Source organism: Phyllopteryx taeniolatus, chromosome 12, assembly GCF_024500385.1.
Source record: "Phyllopteryx taeniolatus isolate TA_2022b chromosome 12, UOR_Ptae_1.2, whole genome shotgun sequence".
In the NCBI taxonomy this organism is placed as follows: Eukaryota; Metazoa; Chordata; class Actinopteri; order Syngnathiformes; family Syngnathidae; genus Phyllopteryx; species Phyllopteryx taeniolatus.
In genome coordinates this window covers 18,454,918-18,472,188 of record NC_084513.1, presented here as the reverse complement: position 1 = coordinate 18,472,188, position 17,271 = coordinate 18,454,918, and the positions used below count along the sequence as shown (strand labels likewise).

At 42.0% G+C, this 17,271-nt stretch overlaps 1 protein-coding gene and 1 long non-coding RNA gene across 3 annotated transcripts in view; one reads left to right on the top strand and one right to left on the bottom strand.

Moving 5' to 3' along the window:
- The window catches only part of gpc6b (glypican 6b), a 94,806-nt gene that overhangs the window by 71,298 nt on the left and 6,237 nt on the right, over positions 1-17,271 (top strand). The gene's annotated exons all lie outside the window — the stretch shown is intronic.
- LOC133486684 (uncharacterized) lies at positions 1,842-3,439 on the bottom strand. The gene is made up of 4 exons (XR_009791101.1): positions 3,292-3,439; positions 3,173-3,213; positions 1,970-2,255; positions 1,842-1,899 (listed from the first exon to the last, which is right to left on the bottom strand). It is a non-coding gene; the product is annotated as an uncharacterized LOC133486684 (long non-coding RNA).

Below are 17,271 nucleotides of genomic sequence, written 5' to 3'. Positions count from 1 at the left end.
GGTACACTGACCCAGACACTAATATCAGTTATCCCAGTGCTTCATCGATCTGTGTTGTATGACATGTCCCAAGGGTTCTTCCAATGAGCTTCACCGCAAATGGCCTTAGCGTCAAGCATCCCACTTTTGTCACAGAACTCTCAGGAGTAGTACCCTCAATCTAGATTTGAACAGTGGTCTATTGTATTGAAACAACTGTACAGGCTACCTCCCCATTTCTATCATCCTACTGCTTCATCCATTCCCACAATGTTTACCACCGGGGTCACCTGTCTCAAGTCCTTTCAACTGAACACACCACAGATGGACTCACATCAAACCATCCCACTTCTGACACCATTTGATGAACTCTGATGAGGAGTACCTTCACCCCGTATTTAACCACAAGTCTGCTGAGTTAAAAATGTACGCTAACTAAAGCTCTTTGGCATGATAGCCAGAATGTTTACACCACCACTAACCGTCCTACTTCTGTCACCATTACTTTTGGAATTAGGGTCTATGGTTTTGGAAAAACCTGTTCACTAACCACAAAACCAAAAAAAAAAAAAAAAAAAAAAAAAGACAGACTGTCTGGGCATGTTAGCCATATCCTATACATAACCATAGTGACAGCACGCTTCCTCACAGAACCACAAATAAAAAAAAACAAGTCAGCCACCTTTAATTTCCCTCAGGGATGAATAAATACCGCTTTAAATTTGAGTCCGAAGGCGGAAGTCATGTTGTTTAGGTCTCTCAGTGCAATAAGGGGGCAGCAAGCTGTATCATTATCTTCGACTTAGAAAGACTTGGGCTTTATTTTCAGTTTTCGACATGGTTGTCTGTGTTTTGTGCTATTTCTCAACCACTATGGCCTGCCCTGCTAGGAAATTGCTGTTATGGGAGGTGTGTTTTATGATGTGCGCTTGTTTGAGCTCAGTTTTTTCACCTGCTGTATATATTTATGATTTGGCTGTTGATTAAAATGGTCTTTTGAGCTGCATGAAACACTCCTGTTCAAAGCTCACGTACTACAGCCTGTTGATATACACTAGATTGGTTAAAATTGAGTTAAATTTATTTCTCGTGCATTTCTTTCTCTCCCTGCCATGCTCAACAGGAAACACAGAATAAAACATCCAAATGTGGTTTGTGAAGTCAAAAAGAACCAAGCCACTCCTTTCCCAAACAGCTTGACCCTGACATTATAAGCTGCAGCCCAGAAATAATGCAACGTCAAGCCACGAGGAAATTCTTGTACTAGAGCCAGTTTAATGGAAGTGAATTGAGCCCATCGCTGTCCACAGCTCCGCTCTCGCCAAATTGTTGCACCTAGCGGCCCATGTAATTATGTAGATTCCAAAGATTCTAACATGCTTCTTCATAGACCACGAGAAAGAACTGGGCAATGAGTGCACATGTGGCAAGTGTGGTGTTTAATTTATTGATCACTGCTTCCTCTGTGAGGAAGTTTTATTTCAAGGAATTACCTCCGCTTCCATGGAAATGATGACTTTCCAAATTGGGCAAGTCATCATCGCTTCCTATTGCAGGCTAACCACCTGTGAGTCTGCACTTTATTTGCCACATGAAGGTAGAGACTAAGTCAATGTTCTATGAGGACATTTTAATTTAGCATTGCTATAGGCTGAAAGTTAAGACATTTTAAATATGAGGCTGTAATGCGCTTTGGAGTACTGCCTTTATATCACATAAAGTACATCTCAGATTCTAGTGACTGACCATGCACTTTTCCTTGTTAGGTCTGAATTCATTACTTCCCAGTTTCTTGATCAGCCCCTGCATGTAATGCCTCCATCTTTTGTGTTAAATTGTCCAGTGAACACCAACAGAATAAATAGATTCAAGTATACAAATTTATTCCAGTTTCTGCCATTTAAGTGAACAGATGAAACCCTGGAAGAAAGAAAGTTTAGAGGTGGCACACCTTTCAAATTGACAAACTTGAACCATAGTTTATTCTTACCTGCTCAGCCATGGGGGATTCTACCAAGAAATCCAATGTGGGGCACACCCACGCTGACAGCAATTTGCAAGGCAAGGGCAAGGACTAAAAAGAGGTACACAGTAAGGCTGAGGGCAAGGGAGAGGGTCGCATGGGTGGCAAATACAGCTAGGGCAACCACTTTGCTCTGGGTTAGCCAACTCAGGTTGACTGTATTGCTGTTGATCCCAACTACTTTTTGGGCTTCTAGGGGAGCTCCCAGCCAGCTCAGCAGCAGCAGCAAAACCTCCATGTGTGGCACCATCTCCTGAAGAGAGGAAATAGTCAAAAATAGTGAGGTTTTCACCAAGGATGAAGAGAAAGCAATAGGTAGCCATCTGCATGGCTCTGCAGTCTTTGAGGAATCTACCAACTAGATTTGTTAAAAGGCACTTTATAGTGCACATGAAACAAGTTGTTGCTCCCCAATCGGCCTTTTTTTGAAGACACGTTTTGGTGTGTGTTCTCTGTCAATTGACTGTCTGTTGTCGTACTAGAGCGGCTCCAACTACCGGAGACAAATTCCTTGTGTTTTTGGACATACTTGGCAAATAAAGATGATTCTGATGAACTCCCGAATGCTTTTATTTTGTAACACCCCCCATGAAGTGATGTAACAGACTGACATTAAAGGAGCCATGCCCATCTTAGTCCATGCTGGGTCAGATCCTGACATTTGACAAAGCAGAATAAATAAATAATGCATTAGCCTCCAAAAGGTTAGTCATCTCAATCTTCTCAGTCCATGGACTGCCGTGTACATCCGTGATCTTTCATGTCAAGGTCCTGATTGTCTGCCGGTACGCTCTCTCAAAAAAAGTGCAGTCTTGAGTTACTTCGACTTGTCAATCAAGAGGGTTACATACGACAACCCTCCCACCGTGGAGCAGACGCAAGAGCCGGCCGGCTGTCGTTGATGACCAGACTGCCAGCTTGGGGCACTGGAATGCCATCTATTGCACTGAAGAGATGCTACTTTTAACAAGCGTCACTGGGTGAAAATTCAGGCTTCAGATGAAAGAAACAACTTTAGTCCTCATAACCTTAATTTACCCCAACTCATCTAAAAATAGATGCATACATTACTACATATTTAACAATAGAAATTGTTTTATTTAAAGGTGGCTCAGCTGAGTGGATCAGCACCCTAGCGCCCTCTTTTGACCAGCCACAACTGGTACTTACCCTTTGCTTGTCCAAAGGCTAACAGCCAGAGCACAATCACCCTGAAGAGAGAGCGTTAACAAACAGAATAAAAAGTCAGTATTGACAAAGTCTGGAAAAAGGACAAAAAGCAACATTACCTCAAATACAAGTCACAAGCCATTGATAAATGCGGTCAATTGTTCCTGCTTACTACTTGGCTTTGCAACATCTGTTGGTTCTGCACCAAACTGGCTCCATTTAAGTGCTCTCACATGCACCAATCAGCATGCTACTCTTGATCATTGCACCCAGGTGTGCAGGAGTTTGCAGCTTGAGTACTGAGAATAACTGGTCTTGTTAAAACACATAACCAGTGGTTCTCAAACTGGGGCTCAGGTAACACCACAGGTCCACAAATTAATCTGCAATCATTTTATGAATGTTTATTATGTCGTGTCAGGGACCAATTAAACATTAACCCATTAATATCCCTTAGCTTTGGGCCAAAAAGCTCCGATATGATTTTGTAGCTCATCTGTAAGGACTTTTCAAGGGTTCGAGTCAAGCTTTAGACAAAAATGTAAAAATGGCAAGTAGTTGTTGGAGAGATTCTTATCTGCCTGTTGGCTACTTACAAGGTGCCCTTGAGCCAGGCACCTTCCCCATCCCTGCAGCTCAAGAGGTGGAGCACGTTTTGTGAACCCGCCCTTTTCACGCTAAGATTCTCCTTGCATGCGTGCATGTGTGTGTTCTGGTTGTCTGTCTGGTGTGCAGTAACACAACATAGACGGCAGAGTGTAAACTGAATTTCCCTTGTCATGATTATAATGAATACATTAAATTACAATTAAATAAAATAAATTAATTAATCTGACATCCCTGCATGAGTATTTTATTTTTATTTTTTTAACAAAAACCTCTTAAATGTGTGGCACATGTGCGCACCTAAAATAAGATCATTATATTTAAAAAATATATATATAAAATATCAGTTTTCGCAAAATTAAACTTTTTATGTACAACCCCAATTCCAATGATGTTGGGATGTTGTGTTAAACATAAATAAAAACAGAATACAATGATTTGAAAATCCTGTTCAACTTATATTTAATTGGATACACTACAAAGACAAGATATTTAATGTTCAACTTGATTGTTTTTAGCAAATAATCATTAAGTTATTTTATGGCTGCAACACGTTCCAAAAAAGCTGGGACAAGTGGCAAAAAACATCAAACACCTGGTGAACAGGCTAACTGGGAACAGGTGGGTGCCATGATTGGGTATAAAGGGAGCTTCCCTGAATTGCTCAGTCATTCACAAGCAAAGATGGGGTGAGGTTCACCTCTTTGTGGACAAGTGCCTGAGAAAATAGTCGAACAGTTTAAGGACAATGTTCCTCAACATACAATTGCAAGGAATTTAGGGATTTCATCATCTACGGTCCATAATATCATCAAAAGGTTCAGAGAATCTGGAGAAAACACTGCATGTAAGCGGCAAGGCCGAAAAGCAACATTGAATGCCCGTAACATTCGATCCTTCAGGCGGCACTGCATCAAAAACCGACATCAATGTGTAAAGGATATCACCACATGGGCTCAGGAATACTTCAGAAAACCAATGTCAGTAAATACAGTTTGGCGCTACATCTGTAAGTGCAACTTGAAACTCTACTATGCAAAGCAAAGGTCATTTATCAAACAACACCCAGAAACGCCGCTTGTTTCTCTGGGCCCGAGCTCATCTAAGATGGACTGATTCAAAGTGGAAAAGTCTTCTGTGGTCCAATGACTCCACATTTCAAATTGTTTTTGGAAATTGTGGACGTCGTGTCCTCCGGGCCAAAGAGGAAAAGAACCATTCGGACTGTTATGGACACAAAGTTCAAAAGCCAGCATCTGTGATGGTGTGGGGCTGTGTTATTGCCAATGGCATTGGTAACTTACACATTTGTGAAGGCACCATCAATGCTGAAAGGTACATACAGGTTTTGGAGAAACATATGCTGCCATCCAAGCAACGTCTTTTTCATGGACACCCCTGCTTATTTCAGCAAGACAATACCAAACCACATTCTGCATGTGTTACAACAGCGTGGCTTCGTAGTAAAAGAGTGCGGGTACTAAACTGGCCTGCCTGCAGTCCAGACCTGTCTCCCATTGAAAATGTGTGGCGCATTATAAAGCTTAAAATACGACAACGGAGACCCCAGACTGTTGAACAGCCGAAGCTGTACATCAAGCAAGAATGGGAAAGAATTCCACCTACAAAGCTTCAACAATTAGTGTCCTCAGTTCCCAAACGTTTATTGAATGTTGCTAAAAGAAAAGGTGATGTAACACAGTGGTAAACATGACCCTCTCCCAACTTTTTGGGAACGTGTTGCAGCCATAAAATTCTAAGTTAATGATTCTTATGCTAAATACAATCATGTTTATCAGTTTGAACATTAAATATCTTGTCTTTGTAGTGTATTCAATTAAATATAGGTCGAACATGATTTGCAAATCATTGTATTCAGTTTTTATTTATGTTTAATACAATGTCCCAACGGCGGCACGGTGGCCGACTGGTTAGAGCGTCAGCCTCACAGTTCTGAGGTGCGGGGTCCAATCCCCGTCCCCGCCTGTGTGGAGTTTGCATGTTCTCCCTGTGCCTGTGTGGGTTTTCTCCGGGCACTCCGGTTTCCTCCCACATCCCAAAAATATGCATTAATTGGAGACTCTAAATTGCCCGTAGGCGTGACTGTGACTGTGAGTGCGAATGGTTGTTTGTTTGTATGTGCCCTGCGATTGGCTGGCAACCAGTTCAGGGTGTACCCCGCCTGCTGCCCGATGACAGCTGGGATAGGCTCCAGCGAGCCTAGTGAGGAGAAGCGGCTCAGAAAATGGATGGATGGATGGACAATGTCCCAACATCATTGGAATTGGGGTTGTACATACACTTACAAACTTTATTTCTACTTTCTTTGAGAACAAACATATTTTAAAGAACAGTCAATTTTTTAAAGTTCTTTTCCAGAATAAAAGAAAATAGTTATATTTTTCAAATTCACTTGTTAAAATGTCTTCCCTTGTTAAACATTGACTTTAATATTATAATACTCCAAAATACGTGATTTGTGTAAGATTATGACTTTGTAGCCCAACAAAATACCTTTGTTGTTGGAAATATGATACAACTTTTTTTCTTGAAAGACTGAGACTATGATTGTTATCATTGTTGTAAAATGTTTTTTTTTGTAACATTCTGACTTTTTCTCAAAAACAGGCAACTTTTAATTCCTTTAGCATTTAGGTTAGATATATTTAATTGGTAGAAATATCTCAAAATCGTATGTCCCCATGTAAATGAATGGAAACGCCATTGATCCGTTCCAGCCATTCATGGCAGGTTTTGGAAGATTAAATTGTCTATAGGGGTGAATGTGAATATGAATGGTTGTTTGTCTATATGTGCCCTGCGAGGTGCCGGAGAGCCAGTCCAAGTTGTACCTTGCCACTCAATCCAAGAGTGCTCCGTTTTAGCAAAAAGTCCCGATTGTTGGCGTTTTTGTATCTGGTATTTACAGTATAGTATTCGTGTACTGTACAGAAAATATGTCCACACAAAAGTACGTTGAGTGCATGAGTAAAGCGCAAGCAGCTGTTTGAAACAAAGCTTCGCCAAAGCCGATGCGTCTCGACCACGCCGGGGGGCCTCTCTTCTTCCACGCCGTATTGTTCTGCAATCCATGCAGTGCACTGACATTTAATAGAACTGTGGAAATGAGTATTGCATTCAAAGATGCATGAGGTGAGCTTTGGTAATCCTGCAAAGCCAATTTATTGCAGAGTGAATACATCTGCGGCTCTTCATAAATGTGTTGCACGACATTTAGGGAATAAAAGAGAGGGAGTTTCAGCAAGGGAAAAATCATTGTGATGATACATGGGCAAAGGCTGAAAAGACTTATAACAATTCATTTCTGCCAAGCTATGTAGTGACACAGAGTACCAAGGCCAATACACATATACAGTTATGCACACATTTCCTGATTCATAGCCAACAAACATTTTAGACAGGTACACACATATTGCAATTACAGTATCGCTCATTGCTATAATGCAGTCATTAGCATTATTAAGTAAGAGCATTTCGTACAGAACTGAGAGGTCACTGAGGATATTGTGGTGATAATCAGCACATAAGTTGTCCGGTCCTCGCACGTGACTCATTCATAGCTGTCACTGCATAATGAGTTGCACTGGCGCTTTAACACTTCAGGCTGGCAGCTTCCCAGGGGAGCTCTCTCCACGTGGCCCATTGATGACGGCCCTGTTCTCCGCGGAGCATCGCTTCCCTTTAATCATCCCTCTTGTTCAAACGTCTGCCGTCGTAGCCCCGAGCGAGTCACAAGTGCGAACTCACCACTGTTTCATCAATATTCTGTCATTTTGATTTTCTCGCCGCAGGATGGACAATTGATACATTTTCCTCACAGTGATGGACCGTCTTGGCCAAACGAGGTTGCTGTCATGAGACTTAACGAATAATTAGAGGCGATACTATGTAAAACACGATACTGAATATGACCTACAATGACAACGTGTAATAAGACATTAAGGTGAGAAAAGACTGCAATTTATCATCCAAGTAAAGAAAGAACATGATCAATTGCACTATGATCACATTTGGAGGATTTTTGCTGATGTCAAAGGACCTCCGGGACGCTGTCTGCTTACAGAATCAGAATCAGAATCATCTTTATTTGCCAAGTATGTCCAAAAAAAACACAGGAGGAATTTGTCTCCGGTAGTTGGAGCCTCTCTAGAACGACAACAGACAGTCAATTGACACAACACTTTTGAAACATAAAGACATTGACAAAAAAAAAAAAACAGTCACTGAGCAATAAAGGGTTGCTAGTTGTCTGGTAATGCCGGTAGATTTATTTTATTTTTTTTGACAATTGTGCAAAAGATGCAGAGTCCTCTAGCACTTAGAGCAGTTCGAATGACTAATGTTGCAATAGTCCGGTGCAATGACCATTGTGCAAAGGGCGCCGAGACTTCAAGGAGTGTATGCGGTTTAAAGTGACGAGTAGCGCGATAGTCTGGGACAATGTTGATTGTGCAAATGTTGCAGATACTCCTCAATCGGTGTGCAAATGGAGCAGATGCTACTCTGGCATGAGTGGCCAGTATTGGTCAACAGCAGATATGCAAATAGTGCAGCGTGGCGAGACTACTACAGTGAGTGCACGAGTAATATATAATTGGCCCCGCAGAAATGTGACAACGAACTCAAGTCAAAAAATTGCCAGCATGTTGTAATGGAATTGTAGGTTAGGTGTTTAAGAAGTTGATCGCAAGAGGGAAAAAGCTGTTGGAATGTCGGCTAGTTCTAGTTTGCATTGATCGGTAGCGCCTACATGAGGGAAGGAGCTGGAAGAGCTGGTGACCGGGATGTGGAGGGTCAGAGAGGATTTTGCACGCTGTTGTCTTAGTTCTGGCAGCGTGCAAGTCCTCAAGGGTGGGTAGGGGGGTACCGACAATCCTTTCAGCAGTTTGGATTGTCCGTTGCAGTCGGAGTTTGTCCTTTTTTGTAGCAGCACCAAACCAGACTGTGATGGAAGAACACAGGACTGATTCGATGACCGCTGTGTAGAACTGCCTCAGCAGCTCCCGTGGCAGGCCGTGTTTTCTCGGAAGCCGCAGGAAGTACATCCTCTGCTGGGCCTTTTTGAGGACGGAGTTGATGTCTGTGAATCCAACAACACCGCAGCTCTGCTGAAGCTCCCTGATCGTTTTCTGTGCAGATTGGGGGGGGTCAGGGTGGTGGGGGTGGGGGTGGGGCACTCTGAACACACTCCACATCACAGGATAATCAGTCAGGATAATCAAGACAAGCCTTTGTCCAATTTGGACTAATTATTGGTTTGTGTGTACCCTGCTTTAGCTTTTGGCTTTGACATGACCGTGGTTCCATGTAATCCAAACAAGAAAATAGCAGATCTTCATCCATGTAACATTTTTTTGACATAAGCAGCTCTAAATCCAGTGTGCAGTGTGATAATCCCAATAAAATTCCAGACAGAGCAAAGACATGTTCATCGTCTTCTATTTTTGGAACCAATTTTTTTTTCTCCTTTTTTTATCTTTTGTGTATTTCAATACAGAGATTTGCCGTCACATTAAATTAAGGGCACGGTGACTCATTTTCTGCAACACACACGTTAGAAGAGTTGAAAATAATGTTATGTCTCAAGGATGTGACAAGATTTGCCGTTCAAAATTATTATTGGATGGAGAGTGAGTTTGACAGCAAAGTCGGTGAATGCGCGGCAGCCAGTCCAATCTATGCGAACACTTTCTTTGAGGCAACGGTTTTTAATCACATTGTGTGACAAGTGATAAATATGCATTATTTAAAATGCATCAATTGAATCTCCAACATAAAGTTTTAGATGCTCTGCTGAGATGTAGACATTTTTATCTCGGTTAAAAAAGAAGAAGAAGAAGAAGAAGAAGAAGAAGAAGAAGTCAGGGCTGCATCTTAAAAATGCAAAATAATGGGCAAAAGGAACATCAGTTTGTCAAGTATCCATTCCCGGGAGGCGACGTGATAACGATCCCACAGGACTGTCACTGTCACCACTGTCAGTGGGAGCTATTAGAAGGATGAACGCAGGGCACAGGCGGGAGCTTTGTCGAGTTCTCCGTGTTAAATCGTGTTTGTCGTCGCTCACCGTGGCAGATTAATAATGGCTTGTAATCATGAGAAACAAAGGGCGGCGATGATTCCAGCCAAGTGTGTATGTTATATAGATCGGAAGCCTTTGCATCAAGGAGCCACATGTAAAACTGAATTTTTAATGACAGTTCTCATGGTGTTCGAGCTGGTAAAGTCCCACTGGGGAGTTGGTGGCGTTGATGGATATTGATTGGCCTGCATCTACAGTATATGCGATCTACTTACCTGCTAAAGTGACCTTAGAGAGGGGGGCACATCATCAAAGGCATCAATCCGTCCATTCACCTTCAGCTCGTGTCGTGATTGCTTAAATGTGTAATCCCTTTCTGTGCTGCTGGTTGACTTTGGACAATTTTAGAGTCTTCAGTGAACCTAACATGCACATGCTTGCCGTAGAAAAATCCATGCAATCACGGGGATTATATGCAAACTCAGAGAGTCGAACCCTAAACCTGTGAATTGTGAGACTAGTTGTGTTAAGTTGTAAAAATGTGGGTACCCTGCTTTAGATCAAGATGCTTTAGTATTATGCCAAACGTTTTTGACTTTGCTGCAGCGCTACATTTCTTGCTGCCCTCCTCTCGAGTGAAACTGGTGGCCTTAACAGCCACAGGCTGAGAAGTAAATAGACTGCAGGAGACTTTCATTCTCCTCCGCTGTTGTTAGTTATCATGTCTCGTTTTGACAGATGAATTCAAGGCGGCTTGGTTTTCGCAGTTTCCCGTGGCATAACCGCCCAAGTGAGCTGAGAACTGGGAGCTTGATTTGTACTGTGGAAAAGTGGAATAAAATTACACAGGAACAATGACTATTGAAAGTAATGTACCAAAAATAATATTCCTAATGGCTTTATCTTTATATCAGCTTACATTCAAAATAGCAGCTCTGGCCTTGGAGCTGTTCGTTTGAAATCTTGAAACAACAAGGAGAACTGGAAGCTACGAGACTGGTCAACTAACACTCTCAAGGTCTCCAGGTTACACAACACGGCAAAGTCAATCTGTGTTCAAATATTTTATGGCCGAGGAGGGGAATTTATTGTCTCAACCAAAGTTGATCGGGATTCTGATGAGGAGGCAGAACTATTCTGACCGCGGCCTGTGAGAAACTATTCCATCTCTTCTCACAGTGCTCGGTGGTCAGGCCGAGGCCTGGCGGGGGTCCGATATGAGCTCCGCCTGACTCCCTGACCTCTGTAATTGAGACGCAGGAAGAAGACTGCAAACGTGTATCAAATGGAAGACTATTTTAACACAGACTGCCGTAGCGGTTGCCAGGGAAAACAAGTCCATTGAGGAGTCGTCTGCCCCTCGCGGTTTTGGTTGCGAGGCCTGCTGCGGACTCTGTGATTAAAAGGAACATGCGCTAATTTAGCTCCAACCGGCAGCTGCAATAGAAAGTCAGTGTCAGGCGGGCAGGACATCCCGAGAATTTAAATAGACACTGAAAAAGGCAAAATGCCAGACGGAGTTGGTCTTTGAAGGAGAAACTGTAAGGGTCATGCATCAGGTTTTCGTCAGATACCCTAAAGCTGTGTTTCCACCAAGCGGTACAGTACAGTTTGGTTCACCACATTGCGGTTCAGATCCATAAACCGTGATCAGGCTTCCACCGCGGGTTGCGTACGCAGGAGGCATAGAGCTGGGTCAACTACCTCAATAGTGTGACATCATAGCAACGAGTCAGGATGTAATTCGCCTATGAGTTATGGCGAGACGATAAACACGGCACAGTTGATAGACAACAGCGTGTTGAGCTCAACACGGGCTACCATATTGTACAACTGCTACCGGTACCCCAGAAAAATGTGCTGGAAAATGGGATGGGGGCAATTTACATGAAATCTAATGTTAACATTATACAGCGTAATAATTGTTCCATACTTGACCTACTGTGTGCAACCTATATTTCTTTTTTCAAAAAGTAGCTTTAAAAATAATTAGTAACAGTTGCCATATATAAAATAGGTTTTGACATTTGATGATTTAGCTGATTTTAAAATATGACAAACAAGGCTAATAAGCATATCTTACCAATAATTATTCAGAGACAAAAAGTGTAATCAGCTACAGTTTAAAAGGTACAGGAGTCTTTAAAACATCAACATTGGGGTCTCTGTTTTCGTAGACTGTGCACCAAGAGGACAAATGGCGGCATATCTTGATTTTCGTGCCAGCGCAAGACTCGCTGGTGTGTTTGCCAATTTGGCAGACCGGTCTGCGCCAAGATGGCACTTTTGGCACACAGCAGACTGCTGGTCTAATGTGATTGAATGTGATGTGATGTGATCGAGGTGAAGGCAGACAGATATGCAAACTCTGCGGACATAAATATATATATAATATAACAGCGTACATCAAACCCTTTGAATCATTGTAGAAATCGATGCATTGAATGCATTATTATTATTGTTATCATTACCTTTTTTTAAATCATCTCACATACTAGTGGAAATTAATGTACTGTAGTAGTGGAATGTGTGAAGTGATGGAACAACTTAAAGAAACAAAAGAATCAAGCTCAATTAATATATTTTAAAAGCTCGTTAAATCAATTATGGAATGATTATGAAATGGTTAATTAAGATAGTGGTCTAATCATTTCAATCTAGTCTCAATCATTTCAAAGGTGGATTTGGTGGATGGATTTTTTCAAACGTATTCTTCTCTGCCTGGTGGAAATGAGGCCTAAGAGGACAAATACTGTCCACGCAGTTTCCTAACCTTTATCGAGTCAAGCCACATACGGTATTTTATATTTTACTCACGGCACAAAAAGTATATTTATTAAAATGATGATTGAGTCTCATTTCACTCACAAATTAACTTTTCTGTTTAGTTGAACACAAAGCACATGCACTGCCAGGAAGTCAGAACTTATTCTTTTGTATGAATGGCAAGAGGGTGGAATCTTCAGCTTAATTATTGTACCTTTAGGCATGGAGTGGAAGAGCAATTGTTCTGCCTGTCACCAGCATAGATAGTTAAACAAAGATACATTGCGTGAAGTGAATAAATAAGAATTTTTGTACCAATTCAATCAAATGGAAAGACAGTAAAAGTACAGCTGTATGTTTTTGGAATATGGGAGGAAGCCAAGGAACCTGGAGAAACCCCACGCAAACGCAAACGCAAATAACATTCAAACTCCGCACAGGAAGCCTGCAGCTGGGATTCAAACACAGAACCCCAGTACTGTGAGGCAGATGTGCTAGATGATATGCCAGTCAAGAGTCCTATCAAAAACAGGAAGTCAAATTTGAACCAATAAAATAGAATAGCACCAAACATGGCTTTATAGAAGCAACACTTGTGCTCAGCCATCCACGTGACAACTGGCAATTATATCTGACTATCACGACATTGAAACGCTGACTACTGTAAATACTTGGACATCACAGTCTTTTCTGCTTCGAATGTGAGTCCGCTTACATGCTAACTTCCAGTGGATATTCTTCAATTACATCCTTCATCCACATGTTGCAAAAAGCAAAATGAAGAGGCAGCACACTCATGCAGAGTTAATCCTTTGATTATTTTTGATTGCTGGTTGAAATGAAGTCCTCTGAGGCTTGTTTGATGTTCTGACACCACCGATGATTACAGTTACAGATTACTTTTAAGCATATTTTTCAGGAAAAGATTAGTCCATCTCCACATTGTACACCCTTTGGAACATTCAAACATCAAGGTACCACGGTATGGACGGTGCAAAATTTCAAAAGTTGAACAGTCTACTACAGTGCAGTTCCAACAAGAGCCTTGATGCATATTGTGACTTCTGCACTGCCAAAAACACATCAAGTATGGTGGTCAATTCTGGACTGATCAATGTTGCTACGGGTGTACAAATAACACATAGCACAAGTACTTACCTCAGGTGCCGGCAACCCAGGCGCAATCACTGTGTTGGAACTGTTGGCTGTCAAAATCTTCCCCCCCAAACTCATCCGAGCATGCTTTGACAAACCTTACTTTGAGCACATGGTAGAACAAGAAAAGGCCTTTGGGGCCCCAAATTGTTCCTTCAAAGTTGAATGCACAGACTGTGATGATGATTAATTGATTCCAAGGTGCTTCTCAGTACTGTAGTGCGCATAGAGTACTCTGGTTGCACTTTTAATTGAAAGTCAGGTGGGTGAAAAAGGCCCAGGAAAGCTGAAGCTCTTGAACTGGAAGGTAGCTGCCAGCTCGCATGCAGAGATCCACATTGACTCGTGACCCGTGCACGTGTGTGTATGCGTGTGTACACAAACACAACAGAGGACAAATATTGGAAGAAAGACACGCAACACGCCCACTCTGAGAATGCAAACACAATTATCTCACTGGCCCGTGCTGTTTTTTTCTCCCTGTCATTAATTATTCTCTGCCAACACTTCCCCATGTGTCACACAATATGTAAATAAATATTCTTATGTACGTCCAATCGAAGTTGTGTTGAAGGGGGAGACAGTTTATATCGTGACAGGCTAAGCAGCCTCAGCTGTAATACTTTACAAGCCACTTTTTAATTGTGTTTACTGCTGAATTAATCTTCGGATTGTGGTTTTGTAAACATCTTGTCTCCTATAGTTTGAAGGAGGAAGCTGCACAGAAAGAACAGGGTAGCTTTATTAGCGATGCATCACACCCGTGCCCCACTTTTTGAGACTCCAGTTACATAAGAGCCAGAGAGATACTTCTTAGAATAAGAGGCTTTTTGGTGGAAGATCACAGGCCGTGAAGCTGCAGGAACCTTCGCCTTCACTTAGGACGAAGGGCTGCTGAGACCAAGAGCAAAGAGAGAGGAGATCACAAGACACAATAGAGTCGTTGACGCTTCGTGCTGCACTTTTTCTTTCTTACCCCAAAGGCGTAGTGGGAGCTTGAATTATTTCATGTGCTCTTTGGATTAAAGCATAACTGCTGTCAATCGCTCCCTTTGAACAATGCTGATGGATCTTACAAGCAATTATGATTGAATCCTTTGGAATCTCTGCCCAACCCTGTTGTTGTTTTTGGTGTTTGAGGGTTACAACGCCAACACTGGTCCTCGTTATGGTTGCGGGTGAGCTGAAATTGATCCCGGCTGACTTTGTACAAAAGGATCGGAACACCCTGGACTCGTCGCCAGCCAATAAGGGCAAATAAAAACAAACACGCATTCACACTCACATTTTAAGGGATTGAATTAAGCTAACATGCATGTTTTTGGAAAGTAGGAGGAAATGGAAAAGAAAAGGGAGAAAACCAAGGCACACACAGTCAAAACGGGTAGACCACGTAAGAGGGCCACAGATGAGATTTGAACCCAGAACCCAGACTGTGAGGCAGATGTGCTTCTGCACGTTCCTTTTAGCTCTGGCTTCCTCTAGGACGCAGTGTCATCTAGTGGACATTGCTGGTAGTTGCAGTCAGTAGGTCTCGTCGCACTTGTTATTATTTATTTATGGGCAATGTGCACTAAAGCGGGAAGGAGGCTGACCTTTCCTAGAAGCATCTTTATTGTTCTGTGAAAATGTTTTTCCTCCCATATAAATGTCCTACATTAATCATCCAATGGATAAGCGTTTTCCCTCAGCGCCTGATTTATTGGCCACTTAATCTGACTCGGAATAAATTGAGAAAAGTAAGAAATTGGATTTATCAGAGTGCAGGAAGTAAAATTAAAATGGTGAAATAATGAAATCAAATAATAACAAATGGTTTTTTTTCTCTCTTGAATTTTTTTTTACCCAGCCACCAAACATTGAATCTATTACTACTAATGATACTACTGCCACTGCCACTGCCACTAATAATGATAATGATAATGATAATAATAATAATAACAAATAACCTTAATAATGCCATATGGTCAACACATCTGCCTCACATTTCTTGGGCTCATGTTGTGTATAAGTCTGTAATTTGAATCTGATCTGAATCTTTAATCATTTAAAATGACAATAACACAAAGAAATGTGGAACTCAGTTATTAGAGTTCCAAGTTTTATGGCGAGTCATCAAACTTCGCTGACAAAATTGCAAATGTGGTTGTGGGTGGCTGAGACTTTTTTTTTTGCCTTTTAAATTCCATGTTCCTAATTGCAACTGACTCGAGAGATTGACGTTTGCAAGGATGTCATGCGCTAACCCGCAGACAAAGATGATTTATCCTCGGTCTAGGATAGCTGGTTTAAATTTAGTCACAATCGGAGAAAATCTCTAAAGAAAGTTAATTTTTTGAAGTATCCCTGGAATGGCCAAAATGTTTCTAAAGTGGCTGCTTCAAGCCAAATTGGCATTCCCGTGTCTTTTCACTGCATGGTTCCGTGAGCCTTTTTTCATGGTCTACTCATGATAGTCATGTCTATCAAATGTCTTATAAATCAGAATCAGAATCATCTTTATTTGCCAAGTATGTCCAAAAAACACACAAGGAATTTGTCTCCGGTAGTTAGAGCCGCTCTAGTACGACAACACACAGTCAGTCAATTGACAGAGAACACCTTTGAGACATAAAGACATTGAGAAAAACAGTCACTGAGCAATAAAGGGTTGCTAGTTGTCTGGTAATGCCGGTACAATTGTTTTATTTACTTATTTATTTTGATAATTGTGCAAAAAGATGCAGACTCCTCTAGCACTTAGAGCAGTTTGAATGAACACGGTCCAAAGGGCGCCGAGACTTCAAAGAGTGGATGCAGTGCACCAAACCAGACTGTGATGGAAGAACACAAGACTGATTTGATGACCGCTGTGTAGAACTGTCTCAGCAGCTCCGGTGGCAGGCCGTGCTTCCTCAGAAGCCGCAGGAAGTACATCCTCTGCTGGGCCTTTTTGAGGACGGAGTTGATGTTGGTCGCCCACTTCAGGTCCTGAGAGACTGTAATTCCCAGGAACTTGAAGGTCTCGACGGTTGACAGAAGGCAGCTGGACAGCGTGAGGGGCAGCTGTGGCGATGGATGCCTCACGAAGTCCACAATCATCTCTACAGTCTTGAGCGTGTTCAGCTCCAGGTTGTGTCGGCCGCACCGCAGCTCCAGCCGCTCCGCTTCCTGTCGATATGCAGACTCCTCACCGTCTTTCATGAGGCCGATGACAGTGGTGTCATCTGCAAACTTCAGGAGTTTGACAGCCGGGTGCGTTGAGTTGCAGTCGTTCGTGTGAAAATGGCTTCGGGCTGTGAATGTTTAAAAGAAAAATCAGGGGCATAAAAGAATAACGACAAAGAAACAAAGCAATTTTAAGAGGGGCCTTTGCAGTGCGTGTTCGAGCCATTATTATTGCATATAGTTTGTGTGACTTCATTAAAAGCTTCCAGAGTACTTACTTCCAGCAGAAGATTAAAACAGAATACAGTAATGTATTCCCATTAAGTATTTAGAGTGTTTATGCTTCAACAGAGAGGCTCAATCATCCAAATGAAGCAACAAT